At 42.8% G+C, this 13,643-nt stretch overlaps 1 protein-coding gene across 1 annotated transcript in view; it reads left to right on the top strand.

The window, feature by feature from the left end:
- LOC136850203 (serine-rich adhesin for platelets-like) overlaps positions 1–13,643 on the top strand; it is a 114,270-nt gene that overhangs the window by 71,743 nt on the left and 28,884 nt on the right. The gene's annotated exons all lie outside the window — the stretch shown is intronic.

A 13,643-nucleotide genomic window follows, 5' to 3' on the forward strand; every position in this document is an offset into this window, starting at 1 on the left:
GTAAGGTTTCTTATGATTTTTTACGTTATTTCAGACGATGCCAAACCGATCGGAAAAAATATGCATCCAAAACGGCAGAATGGTCATTATTTGGAGGGTTTTTTAAATGAAAAACTCAATAAAAATGAAGGATTCATTGTTTTCAAGACACCCATAGGATTAAAAGTAAGGTTTTCTTATGATTCTCAACGGCAATATTTTGGATTACTCGGTCCAACGCATACGACGGAACAAAATTCACATTTGCGGATTTTTTCACGGAGCAATATTCACTAATTAATGGTTTTTATTTTATTTTCATGACCAAGTACATTTTTCTATGATAAAAAAATTATTTACCAATTTTCAGATAATAATGTTAAGGTAACCACAGCAAAGCATCGATAAAATTTAAAATTAAAATCCTGTGAAATCACAAAACTGCTTACTGATATAAGCACTTCATTCAATCTCTCTCTCTCTCTCTCTCTCTCTCTCTCTCTCTCTCTCTCTCTCTCTCTCTCTCTCTCTCTCTCTCTCTCTCTCTAAATTTATTAAATAATAATAATATCTCTCTCTCTCTGAATAATTCATGAATAATTTCACTCTTTTGAGATTTAAGTAAGGCCAACCACCCATATCTCTCTCTCTCTCTCTCTCTCTCTCTCTCTCTCTCTCTCTCAACCACCCTCTCTCTCTCTCTCTCTCTCTCTCTCTCTCTCTCTCTCTTTGTACTGCATATATCCTTCAAAGAAATATGGATTACTGTATGTAAACATGAAAATATACTAAAATTCCATGATCAGTTGTGTTACAATTTTTTTTATTGCTTTGACGTAGGCATCATGACGACATGATATCGGCTCGAGGGATTAGAAGTAGCCAATAACAGAGCTTATAGCAACCCTCTCTCTCCATGGTGATACGCTATTGGCCAGAAGGACTGAAAGTAGCCAATATCAACTTGTTACAACCCCCTCCTCCCCCTCTCGCTCTCCTTGACGACATGCTATTGGCAGGAAGGGTGGGATTTTAACCAACCACAAAGCTTGTACCTCAAGGGCTTTGCATACACTAGAAGCAGGGTGAGTAGTATTTTTTTCTTCTCTCTCTGTCTCTCTGTCTGAGATGAGAGAGAGAGAAAAATGGTAAAGGGATTTTTTAACATTTGTTGTAGATGGTGAGGACTAACCACGTTTGTATGATAAATAAGTGATTCACCTAATAATAAGTACTAATTTTCAAATATTGAGATTAAATAATAAAATAATAATAATAATAATAATAATAATAATAATACACTGTAATTAAAACGTTTATGCATTTTTATAGTAAATTATTTCAATTTTTAAACAAAGAAATATCACACCCTGTCTTTTTCCCAAAACTTTGAAGCTATGGGGGAGGGTGGACCTGTCAAATATGTCAAATTACTTGACAATTCTGACCAAGGGTAGAAGATCAATTTCTCTCTCCCTTCCTTCCTCTCTCTCAGGAAAAGATACTGCTAATTTGAGTCTCTTTACATATACACACTGTTTGTGTGTGTGTGTGTGTTCATAGTGTTGTAAAAATGCTTAGTAATTTTAGTACATCTTTGGGAGACAAAGGAAAAAAAAAACATTTTTTTTGTTGTCAGTCGTAGTAAAGAGAAATGGATTAAGATTCCTCAAGAGATTGAGGTAAACCTCTCTCTCTCTCTCTCTCTCTCTCTCTCTCTCTCTCTCTCTCTCTCTCTCTCTCTCTCTCTCTCTCTCTCTCTCTCTCTCATGCCCAGCACAAGAATGGCTGAATGTAAGTCGTAGTGGTAACTCTCTCTCTCTCTCTCTCTCTCTCTCTCTCTCTCTCTCTCTCTCTCTCTCTCTCTCTCTCTCTCTCTCTCTCTCTCTCTCTTTTTGGCTGGAAAAGGGTGCTAATGTTTAAGATGACTTTGAAATGATATTAACAATATAATTTCAGAGATTAATACAGTAGTAATAGGATAATAGTTTATGCTATATTTGATGTATGATTATACTTTAAGTATACATTTGGTATTTGAACTTTCAAGATAGGCAGTCATAAGCATTTTTAAGGGGATTTTTGCTTTTCCGAGGATTTTGCATTTCCGTGGTAGGTTCTGGAACCTATTCTCATGTAAAAATGGGGAGCACTGTAGTTGTGTGAAATTCCAAGTCTTTTTCTGGTAGATAAGCAATGAGGTAAACAGTCTCTCTGTTAATCAAGGAAAAATCTGTGAGAAATGTAGTAGCACAGAATGTGAAATAATTGCGGTAGAATTTGAATCTGAAAAATTAGTGAACTTCGTAATATACAGACCCCTTAATACTAAAGAGTTTGATATAATAATAGACAAATTAGATAATATATATAGAAATCGCAAAGACTGGACTATACTCCTATCCGGAGACTTAAACTTTCCTTTTGTAGATTGGAAAGAATGAATAGGAGAGTGTGGTTGTATTTATACATATGAAAAAGAGAGTAATAGTAGTGCAGAAGATAAGAGACAATTTGAAAAGCTATTAGATATGCTACTAGAACATAACATTCAGCAAATAAATCACCTCCCAACAAGAAAGGAGAATACTCTAGACCTAGTATTTGTGAATGAGTGAACTATGTTAAAGAAATAATAGTGTATATTACGAGTATTTCAGACCATAATGTCATAGAATTAACAGTCCGTTCCAAAGCAAGTGAAAACAGAGATAAGCAAGAGACAAAAAAGTGGTAAGGATATAGAAAATACAATTTCTATAGTAAGAATATAAAATGGTCAGAAATAAATGAAGAATTAAACAAAGACTGGGAAAACATATTCGTAAGTGATAATATACAGGTAGATAAGGATATATTATATAAAATATTAGAGAAAATAGTGGATAAATATAATCCAAAGAAGAAGAGTAAACACCAGTCATGCATACCAAGAGACAGAAGGATCTTGTTCCAGAAAATCAGAAAGTGGAAAAAAGGTCTTGCAAGAGAAAAGAACGCTTGGAAAGTGATGGAAATAAAAAGCAAGATAGAAAATGCAGAACAAAAGATTATACAATCAAAAGAAAATGAAAAACGGGACTTAGAAGATAAGACTCTACAAAATATCAAACAAAACCCCAAAATATTCTACTCATATGCGAAAAAGATGAATAAAAGAAGAGTAGAAATAGGCCCTCTAAGAAACGAAGGACGATTAACGAATGAAAACAAGGAAATATGCAACATATTAGCAGAAAGGTATAAGAGAGAATTTACACCTAGAATTGATAATGAAGATAATGATACAGGAACAAGGGATGAAAATAGGGAATATTTATCTGACATAGATATTAGTGAAGCTAATATTGTGCAGGTTATCAAAGAAATTAAAAATGGATCAGCAGCTGGACCAGACAGCGTACCAGCCATTTTGTTAAAAAATGTAGTTCATTCTATCGCAAAGCCGCTCGCAATACTGTTAAGACAAAGTGTAGACACAGGCAAGATTTATGATGAACATAAATTAGCATATATCGCCCCTATTTTCAAAAGCGGATCAAGACTAGAGGTAAGTAATTATAGGCCTGTGAGTCTAAGATCACATACTATGAAAGTGTATGAAAGGGTAATGAAGAAAAGTATAATGAAACATTTAATGAAAAATAGCTTATTTAATATAGGTCAACATGGTTTTGTACCCGGAAAAAGTACACAAACCCAGCTGTTAGCCCACTATGAAAACATATGTAAAAATATGATAAATGAAAAAGATACAGATGTGGTTTACCTAGACTTTGCAAAACCTTTTGACAAGGTAGACCATAATATATTAGCGAAAAAGAGTAGAAAACATATTATTGTGGACAAAGTAGGAAGATGGATAAAAGAATTTTTGCAAAACAAAAAACAGATAGTGATTGCAAAAGATGAGAAATCGGATGAAGCTAAGGTAATATCCGGTGTGCCACAAGGTACAATGTTAGCTGCATTGCTGTTTGTTATTATGATTGCAGACATAGATAGTAATGTTAAGGACTCGGTAGTGAGAAGTTTCACTGATGACACAAGAATAAGTAGAGAAATTACATGTGATGAAGATAGGAACTCGCTACAAAGAGACCTAAACAAAATATATGAATGGGCAGAGGTAAATAGGATGGTATTTAACTCTGATAAATTTGAATCAATAAATTATAGTGATAAAGAAGGAATGATACAGTAAACCCCTGCATTCGCATTCTCATGGTTCACGGACTCACGCTTTAGCGGGTTTCTCTGTGGAATATATCTAGCCATCATTCGCGATATGTTTCACTTAGAAATATTCACTAATTACTGTATTTTCATATAATTTTCATGAATAAATGCACTTTTTGTGATAAAACTATTAAAATACTCAGGTATAAGCATTTTTACAGGGTTTTTCTTGGTTTAAGCTATCAAAATGGGCAGTTCTAAGTGTTTTTAGAGGGGTTTTAAGCATTCGCGGATTTGACCTATTCGCGGTGGGTATGGGACGCATCCCCCGCGAATACTGTATATGCATATAGGGGACCTAACAACGAGACAGTCACAAATAAGGAAGCAGTTAAAGACCTGGGTGTGATGTTGAGTAGGAACATGTTATGCAGTGATCAAATAGCAATACTATTGGCAAAATGCTAAGCAAAAATGGGAATGTTGTTTTGGCACTTCTAAACAAGAAAAGCTGAACATATGATTATGCTTTATAAAATGTGTGTAGGTAGTCCACTTGAATATTACAATATGACGTGGTACCCACACTACCAAAAGGTTATTGCACAAATAGAGAGTGTACAAAGGTCCTTTACAGCTAGAATAGCAGAAGTTAAGGACCTTGACTACGGGGAAAGACTACAATTCTTAAAATTATGTAGTCTCGAAAGGAGAAGAGAACGCTACATGATAATACAGGCATGGAAACAGGTAGAAGGAATCACTGAAAACATCATGGAGCTAAAAATATCAGAAAGAGCAAGCAGAGGTAGATTAATAGTGCCCAAAACTATACCAGGAAAACTAAGGAAAGCACACAAGACATTAATCCAATATGCACCAGCATCAATAATGCAGTGAATTATTCAGTGCATTACCAGCTCATCTGAGGAATATAGGAGTGAGCGTAGATGTGTTTAAGAATAAGCTCGACAGATATCTAAGCTGCATCCCAGACCATCCAAGATTGGAAGATGCAAAATATATCAGAAGATGCATTAGCAATTCTCTGGTAGACATCAGAGGTGCCTCACACTGAGGGACCCAGGGTAACCCGAATGAACTGTAAGGTAAGGTCTCTCTCTCTCTCTCTCTCTCTCTCTCTCTCTCTCTCTCTCTCTCTCTCTCTCTCTCTCTCTCTCTCTCTCTCTCTCTCTCTCTCTCTCTCTCTCTCTCTGGCTCCAAAACAGCAGAATGGTAAAATTTTGGAGGACTTTTTATGAAACTAAAAAAAGATGCAGGTTACGTCGTTTTCAAGATACCCAAAGGTTTACGACGATTTTTGGCTTACGACACGGCGTCAGAATGGAACCCCCATTGTAAACCAGAGACTGCCTGTATGAAAATGATATTTCCTCTTTCATGGACATGGGGCACAAACAGAATGAGGTTGTCACCTAAGTCGTTTCCATTGTTCCCGTTAGTGGGCGGGGCTTGTCACCTACACTGAACTATTGAAGTGCTACTGTGATTTGTAAATAAAAGGCTGCTGCACGAGTTAGAAACTGTGGCTATGTAATTACTTGGTAAGCATATATGAAACTTAATTTTATTATGAAAAAAGGATTTTGACAAAGGAAAAATCTATTTCTGGGGGGAGACCTGTGTCACCCGGTGAAATAACCATTCAGCACTTATTTCTAGGTAAATCCATTGCTAAATCTACCAGAGAAAAAAGCTAAATGCAAAGCTGGAGTTACTACCCTCAGTGCGAGCTCCATAAAATGGAGTCGTGTATATGAAAGGGTGAGACTGTCACAATCACAGGCCTCCGCCCTGTAGACATTCCCAATGTCAAAAGTCCCCCAGAACGAGGTGCCGATACAACGCCCGCACCACTCGCGGACTATCAACAAACCAGCGCCATCTGCATTCCATGTTAGCACCCACCACCTAAGAATGGTATTTTAACTAGGGGGGGAAAGGAAGAACAGAGGTGGGTCACCGGTTGACACAGGTCTCCCCCCAGAAATAGAGTTTTCCTTTGTCAAAATCCTTTTTCTGGGTTATACGACCTGTGTCACCCGGTGAAATAATAACAGAGAATCAAAATACCATCGTGAAAAAGAAATAAAACTATAATTCCAAAAGATTTTTAATTATCCAAGTTGAAAATTATATATAAATACATAAACTATAATAAGGTGGGGGAACTATGTCCCGCAAGACAAGAGAACATTAGAACAAGAAAATTGTACTTAAATGCTAAAAACAGGGGACAAATACAAAATGCAACATGGTCAGGAGACAGGCTGTGAAGTATGCCTGACCCGGAGGTGATGGTAAAGGGAATAAATGAGGCAGGTAGGTGGGAGGAAAAGTGATCGAGGTTAAAGAGATATAAAAGGAATTAATTAGAGGGAGGAACAATGCTTCCTGCCGCCACTGTGGTGAATTTCAGAGCTTCTAAGGATTTCAAATAGTGGCGTTTGAAAACCAGGGGAGATTTCCACCCTGTATATTTTGTAAGATCCTCAAAATTCATATAATGAAAATAATTAGTGGAGGTGGCCACCGCTCTAATGTCATGGACCTTTGGAACTGATTCTGGGTTTGCTTGTTTAATAAAATATAAGATCTGTTGTCTGATGGCCTTCATAGAAATAGTTCCTCCACCTTCCCTCACAAACAGAGGCCCCGAAGTTATTTGAGAGGTTCTGTCTAAATAAGCCTTTAAAGTAAAGACCGGACATAGTGATAGGTCTTGTGGGAGGGGAACGACCTTCCAGGGAGACCATCTATCTCGAGGATCTTCATTCTTAGCTAGAACCTTAAGATGAGGGGCTAGCAACACTTCACCTGATGGAAGGAAATCAATATGATTGGGCTCTCTAGACAGGGCAGACAGTTTGGAAATTCTAGCACCTGAAGCTAAACTAATTAAGAATAAGGTCTTCCTTAGTAAACTTAAGAATGAACAATTCTGATTATCAGTTTCTGATGCTAATTTAAGGACGTCATTTAAGAACCAGGAAACTGTGTGTGGACGGGTTACTGGTCTCAAACGAGCACATGCTCTAGGGATTGAGGAAAAATAAGAATCCGTTAAATTAATATTAAATCCATGTAAAAATATCTTTTTCCAAGCTGATTTGGCTGTAGTAATGGTACTAGAGGCAAGACCTTTTTCAAATAATGACCTAAAAAATGAGATTGCTAGGTTCGTGGTCATTATAGTTGCTTCAGATTCTTTTAAGAAGAGTGTTAATTTCTTAACTGCTGAGTCATATTGTCTGAGAGTGGATTCCCTTTTGTCTGATTCTAGGAACAAAGTGTTAATAGGGTCAGTATTAGCATCTTTCTGAGCTGCAAACTTCATGAAATCCATAAAGCTAGGGCATTCTGAACTCTTGAGGAAGCTGACACAGTCTGAGTTTGTACTATTTGCGTCAGTTTTAGATTGGGGATCTGTAAGCACCGAAGCTTCAGCTCTAGAAGAAGCGGGAACCAGTTGCTCTTCGGCCAATTGGGAGCTACCAGAGCCACCTGACCTTTGAATGTCCTGAGCTTGTGAACGACTTTCATTAACAGGTTTACTGGAGGGAACAGATAGATCCTCCGCCACTTGTTCCAATCTATCGACATTGCATCTGTGGAGTGAGCCAGAGGGTCCAGGTTGGGAGCCACATAACAGGGAAGTTTGTGGTTGCATTCTGTTGCAAAGAGATCTACTTGAGACCTGGGACCTGACTGCAAATCCATTCGAATGATGTTTTGTCCAAGGACCATTCCGACTCCAGCAGAGTTGTCCTGGATAGGAATCTGCAATGACATTCGAACTCCTGCCAGATGAGTAGCAGACAGATGCCACCGGTGTTTGTTTGCTAAGGAGAATATTGCTATCATTACCTGGTTGATCCGGCTCGACTTGGAACCTCCCCTGTTTATACAATGCACCACCACTGCGCTGTCCAGGACCAGTCTGATATGGATCAGACTGTTTGGACGTAGCTTCTTCAAGGTTAGAAAGACTGCCATTGCTTCCAGAACATTGATATGGAACTGGCGGAACATAGTGGACCATGTCCCCTGAACTTTCTTGTGTTGAGAGTATCCTCCCCACCCGCTTAGGGAAGCATCGGTGTGAATCACTAATGCCGGAGGGGGAAATTGGATTGGTACTGAATTCGATAAGCTCTTGACTGTTGTCCAAGGCCGGAGTCTCTTTTTCAAAATTGGCGGAATTAGAGACACCTTGTCTCTGAACCTGACGTTGGCCCGGCTCCGCCATACCCTGTTTATATCCTTCAGTTTGGTTTTCAGAAGCAGATCCGTTACTGAAGCAAACTGAAGAGAGCCTAAGACTCTTTCTTGGGTACGGCGGGAAGCTTTCTTGTTCTTGAGGAACTGTCTGGTTGCCTTGGCTGTTTCTCTCCGTTTGGCCGGCGGAAGAGATAGTTTGTGTGAACGTAGGTCCCACTGGATCCTTAACCACTGAAAGCGACTCTCCGGTACTAGGCGGGATTTCTCCCTGTTTATTTGGAAGCCTAGAGATTCCAGAAAACCGATTACTATGGCTGTTTCTTTCCGGCATTCGCTGGTGTTGGGTGCCCAAATTATCCAATCGTCCAGGTATGCGGCCAGCATGATCCCTTGAGACCGTAGTTGCTGAACTACCGTATCTGCCAGTTTGGTGAAAATTCTGGGAGCTATATTGAGACCGAATGGCATGACCCTGAACGAGTATGCTTGTTTTCCCAGTCTGAACCCCAGATAAGGAGAGAACCTTCTCGCAATCGGGATGTGATAATAAGCGTCTGAAAGATCTATAGAGGTGGTTACGGCTCCACGGGGCAGTAGGGTCCGAACCTGCGAGATTGTAAGCATTCGAAATTTGTCGCATTGAATGTAAGAATTTAGATGGGACAAGTCTAGAATTACTCTCTGTTGACTGGAACCTTTCTTTGGAACACTGAACAGTCTGCCTTGAAACTTCAAATGTCTCGCTTTCTTTATTGCCCTCTTTTGTAATAGATCCTTCACAAAGTCCTTCAGGGCTTTGGTCTGCCTCCTCTGGAACCTCTGCCTCCTCTTCCTCGGGAGGAGGAGCGAGGTACTGCCCTACCTCTGAAGTAACCTCTGGCCCTGGTTCCCCTTGCATTCTGGATAGAGCGAAATGCCCCGTGGCTTTCATATGAAGCATTGAAAGCCTGGGAAGAGACATACGAGGGGGCAGCGAGGGACTGATGGGCTGGTTGAACCAGCACGTACTGAGGCTGAGGTTGGGCATGGGAGGTTGAAGGCTGACCGGGTGCGGGGACCTGGACAGCCTGCAAGACAGTCTGAGTTGGGAGCCGTTTAAACTTCTTAGACCTCTTCCCGGATTTGGGATGAGGTCCGGCGGACTCCGTCAGTTTCCGCTTATATGGAAGGCCCCAACGAGAGCGGAGACTTTGATTGGCCCTAGTCGCTTCGGCTAGGACCGCATCTACCTCTTCTTGGGGGAAGAGATTAGCTCCCCAGATGGAGCTCTTCATAAGTCTGTTAGGCTCATGACGGATAGAAGCTGCCGAAAAGATGTGCTTCCGGCAGTTCATCCGGGCCGTGATGAAATCGTGAAGGTCCTGCTGAAAACCTGCCAAGAGGGATTTTGTCAGGACCTGAAACAGAGTCTTCGCTGTATACCACCGAAGTTGCCTCGGCCAGAGTCAGAGAATTTAAGGACCTGCTAAGCCTGTCCTTAGTCTCGGCTTCAGCCTTCAGGAGCGAATCCGGGATCTTAGGGAGTTGCTCGCTGAAAAGGTTCGAGACGCAGTCCTGGTCGAGCCTAGTTACTGGGAAGGTGGCCGGAGCTCCCTCCCAGAACTCAGAATCTCCGGGGAAGACTAGAGAGGTGGGATCTGTCTCCCGGAGATGAGGAAGGGGTTTGCCCTCCATGCTCGTTTGGCTAGTGAGCAAGGCCACCTTTGTAGTGCAAGGGGTAGGGAGAGCCTCCCCCAAAGAGAACATTGTGAACCTACCCTTGGCCGGGGTAAGTTTAGTGTTCTCTGCTTGCCACTCCGTCAGAGTACGTAGCAGAGAGGACTGAGCCTGGTCCCTCGGGAAGATGACAGTCTCCTTGGGGACCTTGTCAGATCGAATCCATGCCTCCTCCGTAAGTCTGGCGTAACCTGGGTAAGGAGGCTCCAGACTGGGAGGGAAGAACTCAAGTTCCTCCAACCTGTGGGTGCCTAAACCCTCAATGGTAAGGGTACCCTCATGCTGGGGAGCATAAAGGGTTAGGCGCCAGGGATTCCCCTTATCGAAGGAAGGAAGGCTGGAGGTGTCCGGGACAGAAAAGGATCCGGCGGCCGCTCCGCCGCGCATGAACCCCGAGATCAAGTTCGCTTGGGACTTAACCTGCTGTGACAGGGAAAGAACGGAAGCGTTGGAGGATGACAGGTGAGATGAGAGTTGTGACAGCTTGTCGTCAACTCTCCTGTCGAGCTTCTTATGCAGAAGCTCGGCAAAAGCTTCTGCATCAAAGGAAGGAGGGGGGGGAACCTCCTTACTCTGTTTCGCTCTTGATCCCTTCCCAGAGGTAGAGGCCTTGCTCGTAGACGGCACGGGACTAGGAGCCCATGACATCTTTGAGGGAACCCCGGAGCGGACTTTCTGGGTTTTCAAGGTCTTTTTCTTTATTGATTTTACCTTAGGGACGGTAGACCTTGCACCGTCCATAAGGCAAGAGGATTTCACAAATCCCCTGAAAGAGGAAGCAGAAGAAGAAGGAGAGCTGAACAAGTAATCACCTGCCTCACTTACCCCCTTACCTGCTTGGAGATCCAGGTCTACGTTCATGGGCTCCAAATTGAGGTTCAACGCCGCAACATCTTCCGTAACCTCTCCGCATGTGGCCGCTTCCTCCTGGGAAGGTTGGGTCATCTCCCGGATCCCAGCGATCAAAGGGGCGGCCACTTCGTCCGAAACTGATGCTGAGATCCAGGCGCCGGGGAAGAGAACACTGCAGATTTCCTTGGAAATGACATAAGACTTCCCCGCCCCGACGTTCCTCCCGAAGCCGCTGACCCAGGTCTTGAGGGTCAAGAGCGAAGAGTCTCGGGAGTTGCGGTCAACCTGAAAGAAGGAGAATGTCACTAACGAAATCTCCTACCATAAAAGATATCTTCCAATTATCCACAAGAGACGTAACTCAAAGGGAACTATGAACCGGAACTGAAAATTCCGAGCTTACTGATTCATCCAGAACCTGCTCATAGAGAGCGTAGCACACCTCACAACCATCGGGGTGCCAGACGACTAGATCCCCCACGTGGACGGCGCACCAGGAGTGGGACCTACAGACCTCGTGCCCACTCGCCTGTTGGAGGACCGCCGTACACCCCTGCTCCTGACAACGCACCACCTGTAAGTGGATGGGTACATGAGTATGCTAATAAGGCACGCCGGAGTAGCGTCTTAGGATAATAAAGATTGACTGGGCATGCAAAAAGACCGGTCAGACCCCGCCGGAAAATTCTGGTACGATGATGAGGTCGAACTAGCTTATACATGACAAATAAAATAAAAATAAAACGGGGGACCGCCGGAGTTAATTCGGAGAAACAAGAGGTCCCGCCAATAACATGCGTCAATAAATAACAAGTAAATACAGTGAATGGTTAACTTAAGATTAAACAGTCAGAGAGTTTCCGCTTGGCGCTGGGGGAGTCACATTACGTCGATACAGTGACGGCGGAGGAGGTGTGGTGAGCACCGACTGACCATACACCATACCCACCGGAGTGGTATAAGAAAGGAGGGTAACGAGAAAGCCCGACTACCTAGCGGAAAACCCATAAATAAACTAGTCAAGGAAAAATAGATACCTGGTAAGGAACAAAGTTCTAAATGAATAGAACAGAGGATAAACACTAGCGGACATGTGAAAATGAGACAGAAGACAGTCAGGTGGAGAACTCTAACTGGCTACCGTACAATATTTTCCCTGCGAGGCGACAGTCTATTAGAACGACATCCTGGCTGGGGGAAAAACATTCACACTGATGCTAGGGAAGGGAGGGGGACAGGCCAATGGAGGGGACCCGTGGCGGCCAGGGAGTGAGAGAGCACCCCGGACGTCATGAGGCCCACCCTTCTCTCTCCTGAGGGGTCGAACATGTACGAACGACTAACACGGAAGAAGAGAGGACAGGGGACCCTCAAAGGCCAAAGAGCGCAAGGAATGGTAAACAAGGCATGGTGGCCAAGAGTGGGGAGGCACCCCCAGACACCAGACAAGTTCTCGACCGGGTGCCGATCTGTTAAGATTAGAAGCCCTGGGTAGAGAGAACAAGGGAGAACCAATCAATGCGTGGAAAGGGGTAAGGAATGTAGGCTATAAACGGAAGGATCAGGGCTAAGAGCTCTCAAGCCTTGGTAAGTTAACAAAATATGCAAAACGAACCAAGGGGGAAAGGGGAAGAGGGGCAGGAGGAGAGGGGAAGGTGGTAGGAGAGGGGAATCCACATGAAGCTGGAATGCTGCCCCGAAGGCTGCCGCTCGGACAAGGGTAGGCTACGAAAAGAGAGACCCTCGCTATTTCAGCTTAACCTTACTAGGACTCGGGAGCCCACACAGAAAGGCTGAAACAGGGAGAGGGAGGCAACGCAGGCCTGACACCTCCATCCAAGCAACAAACATCAGGGAAGCGCATAACATGAGGCCCTCCTACACACCTAACCTTCCCTCCCAAGGAAGAGAACCGAACGCCAATAGCCTAACTCCTAGGCTAACCTAACATAGCCGCCCAGCGGCCAGGGAGGTTAGATCAGGAGGGAACACGGTATCTAACAGACTAGCCTATAGAAGTTAACCTCACAAAAACGTAAAATAAATAATAAAATCAAATATAAATGACACATGTAGAAGGGTGAACCAAACCCAACACGATATGAGCGCGGAGGGAAAATGGCCGACCTTCACTAAAAATAACAACGAACAAAATCCGTAAATATCTAAATCATCCGTGCGCTAGACATAAAATGAAACTAATAGGCATAACCGTACCATCTCAAATAAAATACCCAAAAGCTGGAGGAGGTGAGGGTCCTTAAATAAAAACAAATAAGACTGATTAAAAAACGGATAGGCCCGAGGGGGAAACTCGTAGCCTAAACGACAAGGGACCCGCACTTCCCCAGGGAAGGGTAACAAAACTAAAATAATTAAACCAATATGAATTATGTAGGATATACATAAAAACTTAAGAGCATAAATAAATGGAAGGGGAGCGAAGCCCCAGCAAAAAAACACCGCACCGAGACTGAAGGTCCCATGAGGCCGGGAGGAAGGCGGCCGAGGCGGGCATTATATGTCCCCCTAATTATAAAATTAGGAGGAAATAAGGAGCCCCAACTGCCTAAAATAAAAGAAAGAGATGGTACTCAACTCAGGGGAAGATACATCCTGAGACGAAGCCATACTCAAGAAAAAAAAGGCACAAAATAAGCGCACCAACCAAAACA

Source organism: Macrobrachium rosenbergii, chromosome 21 (genome assembly GCF_040412425.1).
Source record: "Macrobrachium rosenbergii isolate ZJJX-2024 chromosome 21, ASM4041242v1, whole genome shotgun sequence".
Classification (NCBI taxonomy): Eukaryota; Metazoa; Arthropoda; class Malacostraca; order Decapoda; family Palaemonidae; genus Macrobrachium; species Macrobrachium rosenbergii.